The sequence below is a fragment of the Berghia stephanieae genome, chromosome 10, assembly GCF_034508935.2.
Source record: "Berghia stephanieae isolate SIO BIC M18660-M18661 chromosome 10, UCSD_Bste_1.3, whole genome shotgun sequence".
In the NCBI taxonomy this organism is placed as follows: Eukaryota; Metazoa; Mollusca; class Gastropoda; order Nudibranchia; family Aeolidiidae; genus Berghia; species Berghia stephanieae.
Window position 1 is genome coordinate 7,668,564 of NC_088369.1, and position 10,000 is coordinate 7,678,563.

General features: G+C 38.0%; 1 protein-coding gene across 3 annotated transcripts in view; it reads right to left on the bottom strand.

Annotated features, from left to right (window-relative positions):
- The window catches only part of LOC144956159 (uncharacterized), a 344,559-nt gene that overhangs the window by 223,481 nt on the left and 111,078 nt on the right, over positions 1-10,000 (bottom strand). The window contains exon 1 of one of the 3 annotated variants that reach the window (XM_078886546.1): positions 8,280-8,520. The exons of the other annotated variants lie outside the window; for them this stretch is intronic. The gene's annotated coding sequence lies outside the window, so the exon portion shown is untranslated. Of the gene's footprint in view, positions 1-8,279; positions 8,521-10,000 lie in introns of those variants that run through there. 3 annotated transcript variants of the gene reach the window in all.

Sequence of the window (10,000 nt, forward strand, 5' to 3'; positions counted from 1 at the left end):
GAGGAGAAAGATGAAGTTTGAGGAGAGGAGAGCAAGGAGGAAAGAGAGGCAGCAGATCCAAATACCAAACACACAGTCAAACTATGTGTGCAACAACTGCGGTAGAGACTGCAATGCAAGGATTGGTCTGGTAAGTCACACCCGTCGTTGCTCTCAACAAGACTGATGAGACTAAAGCCATACAGGGCGCAAACCATCGTCTCTTGAGACGGAAGGATGCCTGCCTACCTACCTACGGCAGTTAAAGGGTTAAATTAAAATTGTTTAGGGCACGATAACATCCTTTAAAACAGTTTTAGAAATTGTCTGTTATGTTTTCTGTTTGATTTTTATAAGTCAAAAAAGGATTTGTGATATTCCGTAAGGGATTGTGGCTTTCTTCTACAGTACAAATATAGGCGCTTAAAACAAATGAAGAAGTTACTATATAAAAATGCCTTTGATGATGATGATGATGGTGATGATGACGATGATGATGATGATGATGATGATGATGATGATGATGATGATGATGATGATGATGATGATGATGATGATGATGGTAGTAATAATAATAATAATAATAATAATAATAATAATAATAATAATAATAATAATAATAATAATAATAATAATAATAAATAATAATAATAATATAATAATTAGATAACAAGAAATTATAACAAATCTAAAATGATAAGATCAATGACATTTTTTTAAAATCTTTATTTTCCCAAGTAAAAGCCAAAAAAACAAAAAAGAAAAACAAATCATTTTTCATAAATTGATGTTTTGGCCAGACAGCAATATTTATCCAATGTGTCAATTTCCAGAAGTGAATAAAAATAAAGTTTATCTTATCTTATCATATCATAAAGTAAATCACACGTTTTGGGGCGATGTGTATCACACAAGTGTATTTACTATCAAAACAAGACCGGCCCGGATATGAAATCAGGTTGCTTTTAAAACGTGATGCTTTGGTCAAAACACGGAAATTTGGAAATCGTGCTGAAAGGAATTTGAAAACAACGAAAACCTTTTCAAGAAATTGTAAATCTAATTCTAAATCTAAATCTAAATCTAAATCTAAATCTAAATCTAAATCTAAATACATTCTGATTAAAAAATCTGAAAAGTAGGTGGGTGGGTGCGCGCGCGGGGGCGTGTTTGTTTGTGCGTGTGTGTGTGTGTGTGTGTGTGTGTGTGTGTGTGTGTGTGTGTGTGTGAAATAGCGCTAGGTAAAGCAGAGAGGATAAATACCAGAATAAAAATAAATAATCCCTGAAATCGGCCTGATATTTAGGGGGGGGGGGGGGGGGGGGGGTTAAAAGATTTTTGTCGACGCATTTTCTAATCGCGAGACAGGCTAATTTTTAAATTTTCTTTGCGGGGTGGGGGGGGGGGGGAAGGGGGGATTTTAACTTATTTTTTTCTCTTTCTACTTTATCGATGCTGGCCATTCCGGGCTCCTCCACACTACTATAGATAGTATGCACTCGGCTAAGAAGCTCACAACATTGCCATCCGGAAATATAACGGACCGACACACAAAACTATGTGTAATCTTAAACGTTTATAGTTTGGTTAATACAGTTTAGTGAGAATTACTCATAAACGCGGATGGCAAAAAATCAATCAATAATAACAAAGACCCGAGTGACGTCAACTTCATTCTGTCTATAGAAGTAAAAAATCGCGAGGCAGGCTGATATTTTGGAAGAATTTCTTTTTTCTTGTATTTTTCTTTCCGTTTTTTCTGTCACTGTTTCAGACACACCTTTTCATATTTCCACCATACACTAGTGCGTCTGGGGGTCCCAATACCTCAGTTGAGCTATAAAAAAAACAGTTGAGCTTTTATATAGCGCAATATCCGCTAAACGTGCTCAAAGCGCTTTACAAAGCGTCCCTGACAAACAGCAACACGAAACACAAAAAACGAGACATGACACGCCTGTTAGGTGATAATAATTTTTTTTTCCGTCAGAAACAACGCTGTTTACGACCTGGTACTCATTTTACACCAGAGTACGGTGAAATAATGTGAGTAAAGAGCCTTTTCCAAGGACTCAACTATGACACTCGCTTTCGGATCGGAAAGTCCTGGATTAGAGCTTCGCGCTTGGCGCATAGTTGAATCCTTGGAAAAGGCTCTTTACTCACATTCTCTCACCGTACTCCGGCGTAATATGAGTACATGGCCGTTTACAGCGTTGTCTTTGTCCGAAAAGATTGTAATATCGCCTAACAGGCGTCATGTCACGTCCTACATGTTAAGTGTTGCTGTTGACCAGGGACCCCTTGTAAAGCGCTTTGAGCACGTTCAGTGGATATTGCGCTATATAAAGCTCTATGTTTTTGATTTTTTATTATTTGAGTTAACTCACTCAATCCTAGAGATTTTTGCTACTTTTCAAAATTTGAAAAAATGTATTAAAAATGAGCATGTGCATAGATAATTTTATTCAACTATCATTAACATGTAAAAACTAAAAACCCTAGCTTTGATACAACGCCTATTATTTGTCTTAGAAAAATTGTAATAAATAGGCATGGGGTAAAAGTAGCCCGGGGTAAACAACGGATATAGTCGGTGTTAGGGTTGAGTGAGTTAAACAAACTCCAGTAAATAGACTGACTTTTTTATCCCGATTTAGCAGGGACAAGACCTTAAGCAGAATTCGCTTCTTGCAATTAGTAACGATGAAAATCAAACTTAATTGAAATCAGGGGACAGAGAAGATGGATTTTAGATTTTCTCTTACAGTCAAATTGTAGGTGTTTAGCTATGCCTATAATTTATCTTAATGGATGAAGATCTACATAAATTGCTCTTTGGATTTGCTTGGCCTATTATTAATCAAAATTAAATCCAAAATTAGAATCAGAGAGAGAGAGAAAGAGAGAGAGAGAGAGAGAGAGAGAGAGAGAGAGAGAGAGAGATTAAGATAGGGAGAGATAGAAAGAGATAGAAAGATAGATATAGAGAGAGACAGGTAGGAAGATATATATATATATATATATATATATATATATATATATATATAGAGAGAGAGAGAGAGAGAGAGAGAGAGAGAGAGAGAGAGAGAGGGGGGGGGGAGACAGAGAGAGGGGAGGTTAGGGACTGTGTGTAAGAGAGAGTGGCGATAGAGAGAGAGAGAGAGAGGGGGGGGGGGCGGTACTAAACGTGCTCGACGCGCTTTACAAAGCGTCCCATAAGCTCAGTTGGTAGAGCACTCGCTTCACACGCGAAGGGTCCGAGATCGATCCCGGGTGCAGTAGTGACTTTTCTGACCCCCCCCCCTCCCCTCCCCTGTCCACCCAGCAATGAATGGGTAGCTGAGTCTGATAGCTTTGACGGAAAGTACTTTGCGATAGACTAGCGTCCCATCCAAAGGATATCAAGCAATTGCCATTGTCCGTTTCACGATATAGAAACCGGGATAAACTCCGGCTTCATAAACCGACTGGCTATATATATATATATATATATATATATATATATATATATATATATATATATATATATATATATGTATATATGTATATATATATAAGAAATATAATATAATACGATACAGAAAAATATCGATAATCGTGAAGCACGAATCGATTAATGAAATCCAACGCCTGAACGAACAAAAGTCGACATTTCCTTCATAATAATTTTACGCACCGATGAACAAACTGTGACACTTCCTGCCTGGGCTAAAACATGGAATTATCTTCTCCAAATCTCAGCTCTGCTTTTATCCCTCGTCGCCGAATCAATCGATAGATCGATATTCTCCAAGCCCGCGCCAATCAAAAAATCAAATCACAGCCAATTATCACGTTCGACTACTCCTTTCACAACTCACTCACTCACTCCCGCCGTCAGAATAAATGTACGACTCACTCACATCGAGTTTGTATTATTATATTATAATATTATTGACGTCGGTGGGTGGCAGGCAGACCAGGCGGCAGTTGTGGTTAGTCGTGTATTGACAAGTGGTATCAAGTTACTCACGCGGGTAAGAGTAAGAGCCCCCGAATTTGATTCGGGTTTGTTTTTTTTTTTTGTTTTTTTTTTGTTTTTTTTTATATCGTTATATCGTTGTGATTTTTTTTTGTTATCATTATTACTTCGATTCGATTTTATATCGTTATTATTAATATTATGTTATCGATTCTACAGTGTATGCTGTTTGGGGGCTTGGGTGAGAAAGAATGAGGAAAAAGGTTGGAGTGGGGGGGGGGGGAGGGGGGGAGAGGAGGGGTAAGAGGTATGTAAAAGCAGGGCGCGTGGAAAGGGGGGTGGGGGGGGGGTGGAGAGATTGAGTAACGGACTTTTACATAAGATTTAATGTAAATGTATGGACTCGTAATTTTATCATATTTATTTCTACGTTTGTTGCTGTGTTGTTCGGCTATGTGGTCTTGTGGTATTACACTCGCTTTCGGATCGGAAGGTCCTGGGATCGAGCCTCGCTCGGCGTATAGTTGAGTCGTTGAAAAAGACTCTTTACTCACATTCTCTCATTGTATTCATGTGTAAAATGGGTACCAGGCCGTTAATTATAGCGTTGTCTCTGTCGGAAAAAAAATTGTAATATCGCCTAACAGACCTCGTGTCTCGTTCTTTATGTTAAGTGTTGCTGTTGGTCATTGTAAAGCGCTTTGAGCACGTTTAGTGGATATTGCGCTATATAAAAAAACTCGATTTCTTTATTTTATTTGGAATTAAATGCTCTCTCTCTCTCTCTCTCTCTCTCTCTCTCTCTCTCTCTCTCTCTCTATCTATCTATTTATCTCTCTCTTTATTTTCTCTCTCTCTCTCTATCTCTCTCTTTTTTTTCTCTCTCTCTCTCTCTCTTTCTCTCTTTTCTCTCTCTCTCTCTCTCTCTCTTTTCTCTCTCTCTCTCTCTCTCTCTTTCTCTCTTTTCTCTCTCTCTCTCTTTCTCTCTCTCTCTCTCTCTCTCTTTCTCTCTCTCTCTCTCTCTCTCTGTCTCTCTCTCTCTCTGTGTGTGTCTGTGTGTCTTATCTACAGTCGGTACTTCCCAATTTATAGATATCACATGACCTCAGTTGTTATCGCATGACCGATGTGACAACGACAACAATACACAAGAAGTAATTAACAACAAATAGTCTGGTCCCTGATAAGATGGGTATTATTATGTAAAGAACGGTTTTCAGTTACGCTGCTTTTACGTGCGCCAAATTGTAACCCAATTTTCTGTAAACAGAATGGTTGGTCAATCACGTCAGCCGAATGTTCCTTTCTGGTTATCTATTTCAGTATAATTTATTTTTCCCTTCTCTTATTCTTCTTCTTCCTCCTCCTCTTCTACTCGCTTAGAGTCTGATGTCTTGGAGTTATAGCGCTATATAAGTTTCCAGCATTATTATTATTATTATTATTATTATTATTATTATTATTATTATTATTATTATTATTATTATTATTATTATTATTATTATTATTATTATTATTATCATCATCATTATTACTCCATGTCCTGCTCCTCTGTTGGAAAGAGAGCGAAAATCGTCGTTGATTAAAATTGTGAAAAAACAACAACTTGGGAGCTTGTATATAGCGCAAAATCCACTAAACATGCTCAAAGCGCTTTATCTGATCATGTAGGTAGAACGAGACATGACATGACGCCTGTTAGGCGATATTACCATTTTTTTTCCGACAGAGACAACGCTTATAACGGCCAGGTACACTTTTTTTTACACTTGAGTACGTTGAGAGAATATGAGTAAAGAGCCTTTTCCAATGACTCAGCTATGCGCCGAGCGAGGCTCGAACCCAGAACCTTCCGTTCCGAAAGCGAGTACTTAGTCAGGAGTAAAATGATTGGCAATGGCCATTAACACAGTTCAGTGACGGAAAAAGTTGTAACATCACCTAAAAGGTGTCATGTCTCGTCCTACATGTAAAGTGTTGCAGTTGGCTTGGGACCCTTTGCAAAGCGCATTGAGCACGTTTAGTTGATATCAAAAATAAATTAAAAAATAATTCCCTCCCGCCACGACATCATAAGAAGATATTGTCGCCTAGGCGATCCACGAAGGAATTATATAGATAATCCATCAAACAAGATGTCTGATGTCAAGAGGAATCACCACCCATGTTGTCCAAGTGAGAAAATTGGGGGTTAGTTATCACATCTTGCCTAAGGAAAAAAAAACGACAGTGCCTGAAGCGGGGCTTGAATCCGAGACGTTCCGGGTCGCAGTGCAGTGCCTTGACCACTCGGCCACTTCGCCCCTCAAATCAATTGAGATTGCTGATAGATAGTTCGAAGATGACGTCACTCACAGGCCTTTGTTATTGTTCTTGACGTTTGTGAGTTGTTTTCACTAAACTGTATTAACCAGACTATAAAAGTTCATGGTTACACAGAGTTTGTGTGTTGGTTCGTTATACTTCCGGATGGCAATGTTGTGAACTCCTTGGCCAAGCGCATTCTATCTATAGATAGTTCGAAGTTAACGTCACTCAGGCCTTTGTTATTGTTCTTGACATCCGCGTTTATGAGTAATTCTCACTGAACTGTATTAACCCGACAATAAACGTTCATGGATACACACAGTTTTGTGTGTTGGTCCGTTATACTTCCGGATGGCAATGTTGTGAACTCCTTAGCCAAGCGCATTCTATCTATAGATAGTTCGAAGTTAACGTCACTCAGGCCTTTGTTATTGTTCTTGACATCCGCGTTTATGAGTAATTCTCACTGAACTGTATTAACCCGACAATAAACGTTCATGGATACACACAGTTTTGTGTGTTGGTCCGTTATACTTCTGGATGGCAATGTTGTGAACTTCTTGGCCAAGCGCATTCTATCTATAGATAGTTCGAAGTTAACGTCACTCAGGCCTTTGTTATTGTTCTTGACATCCGCGTTTATGAGTAATTCTCACTGAACTGTATTAACCCGACAATAAACGTTCATGGTTACACAGAGTTTGTGTGTTGGTCCGGTATACTTCCGGATGGCAATGTTGTGAACTCCTTAGCCAAGCGCATTCTATCTATAGATAGTTCGAAGTTAACGTCACTCAGGCCTTTGTTATTGTTCTTGACATCCGCGTTTATGAGTAATTCTCACTGAACTGTATTAACCCGACAATAAACGTTCATGGATACACACAGTTTTGTGTGTTGGTCCGTTATACTTCTGGATGGCAATGTTGTGAACTTCTTGGCCAAGCGCATTCTATCTATAGATAGTTCGAAGTTAACGTCACTCAGGCCTTTGTTATTGTTCTTGACATCCGCGTTTATGAGTAATTCTCACTGAACTGTATTAACCCGACAATAAACGTTCATGGTTACACAGAGTTTGTGTGTTGGTCCGGTATACTTCCGGATGGCAATGTTGTGAACTCCTTAGCCAAGCGCATACTATCTATAAATAAAAGCTCAAGTTTTTATTTAAAAAATTATTTTTTTTTATTCACCTTATATTATATTAGTATTATATCAGTATACTCGACACATAGTCATCATAATATATGCGGATATGTGGTCTAGTGGTATGACACTCGCTTTCGGACCGGAAGGTCCTGGGTTCGAGCCTCGCTCGGCGCATAGTTGAGCCCTTGTAAAAGGCTCTTTACCCACTTTCTTTCACCGTACTCAGGTGTAAAATGAGTACCTGGCCGTTAAAAGCGTTGTCCCTGTCCGAAAAATTGTAATATCGCCTAACAGGCGTCCAAGTACCGTCCAACATGTTAAGTGCTGCTGTTGGCCAGGGACCTCTTGTAAAGCGCTTTGAGCACGAATAGTGGATATTGCGCTATATAAATGCTCTATTATTTAAATAATATATCCGCTTGTTGTTCTACTGTACTTTTTGAGACTTTTACTATTATTTGTCAGTTTTTATTTAATTTATAACATTTGATATTTCTTTTATATATTACCGAATAGAGTTGTATTACAGAGTTCTAATTTCCATACAAGGATCAATTTTTGAGCTTTTATATAGCGCAATATCCACTAAATGTGCTCAAAGCGCTTTACAAGAGATCCCTGGCCAACAGCAACACTTAACATGTAGGACGAGACATGAGGCCTGTTAGGCGATGCTAGAATTTTTTTTTCGGACAGAGACCACACTTTAAACGGCCAGGTACTCCTTTTACACCTGAGTATGGTGAGAGAATGTGAGTAAAGAGTCTTTTCCAAGGACTCAACTATGCGCCGAGCGAGGCTCGAACCCAGGACCTCCCAATATAAAGTATATCTTATCTTATCTTATCTTATCTTAAATAAAATAAAGGTTACTTACAGTTTGTGAGATAATGTAAATCCGATAAAACTCCCAATAATTGCTTGCTACTGTAACAATCAATTGATGAAACACACAAACCATAGAACCAACTGGATATGATTATCTTAGTTCAATCCATGTCCTTTTACACCACACTAACAAGTAATCGATTTTTTAAAAACACAGCAACAGATGGACAAGTCTTGTGTCTTTTGTATTTATCTAAATTTCATCATACAGTTTTTTTTTCATCTGCAATCTGAAAAGAGAAGAAAAAAAAGAGAAAAAAGTGAATGAAAGAGCATTGATTGTAGTAATATTGTAGTAATATTGTAGTAATAACGGACTGTGTTAAAAGTAAAATACTAACATCTGACCGCCAGATGAAAGGTACAACACAGAACCTATGAGTAACCCTGGAAGTCACCATCATTCGAGCATTGACCATTTGAGAGAATGTGTTTAAATAAAATACTCACAACATCTGCCCGCCAAATTAAATGTACCAACACACAAAACTATGTGAAACCCTAAACGTTAGTCGTCTGATTGATGTAATTTTCTAGTGGGAACTAATCATCCAATTAGCGGACAAAGGAGTGAGTGACGTCAATTTCATTGGTTTTTGTTGTTTTTTTTTTTTTTTTGTTTGTTTTTTCTTCAATAGACACCTAGATAACCACGCCTCTCGGACAATCGTCATAATGTACACAAAAGGCAGTAATTGGTAAACAAAGGAAAATACACAGGTTTCGGTATCAATGGTATATAATAATATGTCTAAATTCAATTCCCATTGTATTATCGCTTCATTATTAGAACCAACACTGAAAACTATGTGTAAATTTAAACGTTTATAATATTATGATTGAGAACATTGTGTGATAAGTTACTTAGTCACCCATATTTGGCGGAGTAAAAACAATAACAATGATCAGAGAGAGGTCGATTTCATTCACGTTATTCTTTATAAACACCAAATATGTTTGTCCGAGCACGTGAGAAGGTATGCCACACATTTCATGTTTCGATTGGTCAAAACTCTACTGGTTAATTGTAACGTAGCCATCGTTAAGTTATAGCCTGACACTGAACCCCCAAAAAACTGGCATTTTGACGTCATTTTTTGGTCAGTGTCAGGCTATAAGTTAACGATGGCTACGCTGACACTGACCAAAAAAATGACGTCAAACGACAAGTCTTTGTCCACAAAAGAAAACAAATCGTGAGTTGTATTCAATAGTTCAAAAATTATGTGTTTCCTTGAGCACCACTAACGACACTTGACTAAGCGCTGCACAAACTTTAAAATGACGTCAAAATAAATCTTTGAAGGTCCTAGTGTCAGCGTAGCCATCGTAAAGTTATATCCCGACACTGACTAAAAAATGACGTCAAAATGCCAGTCTTTTGCCACAAAAGAAAACAAATCGTGAGTTGTATTCAATAGTTCAACCAATGAAATAACTTGTTTCCTTGAGCTCTACTAACGACAACTCACTAGACGCTACACAAACTAAAAAAATGATGTCAAACTGCCAGTCCTAGAGGGTTCTTGTGTCAGGCTATAAGTTAACGATGGCTACGCACTGACCAAAAAAATGACGTCAAAAGAGAAGGCATTGGCCACAAAAGAAAAATCGTGATTGTATTCAATAGTTCAACCAATGGTATCACTTGCCTCCTTGACCACTACTAAACACAACTCACTAGGCGGTCCACAAAAACCTAAAAATGAC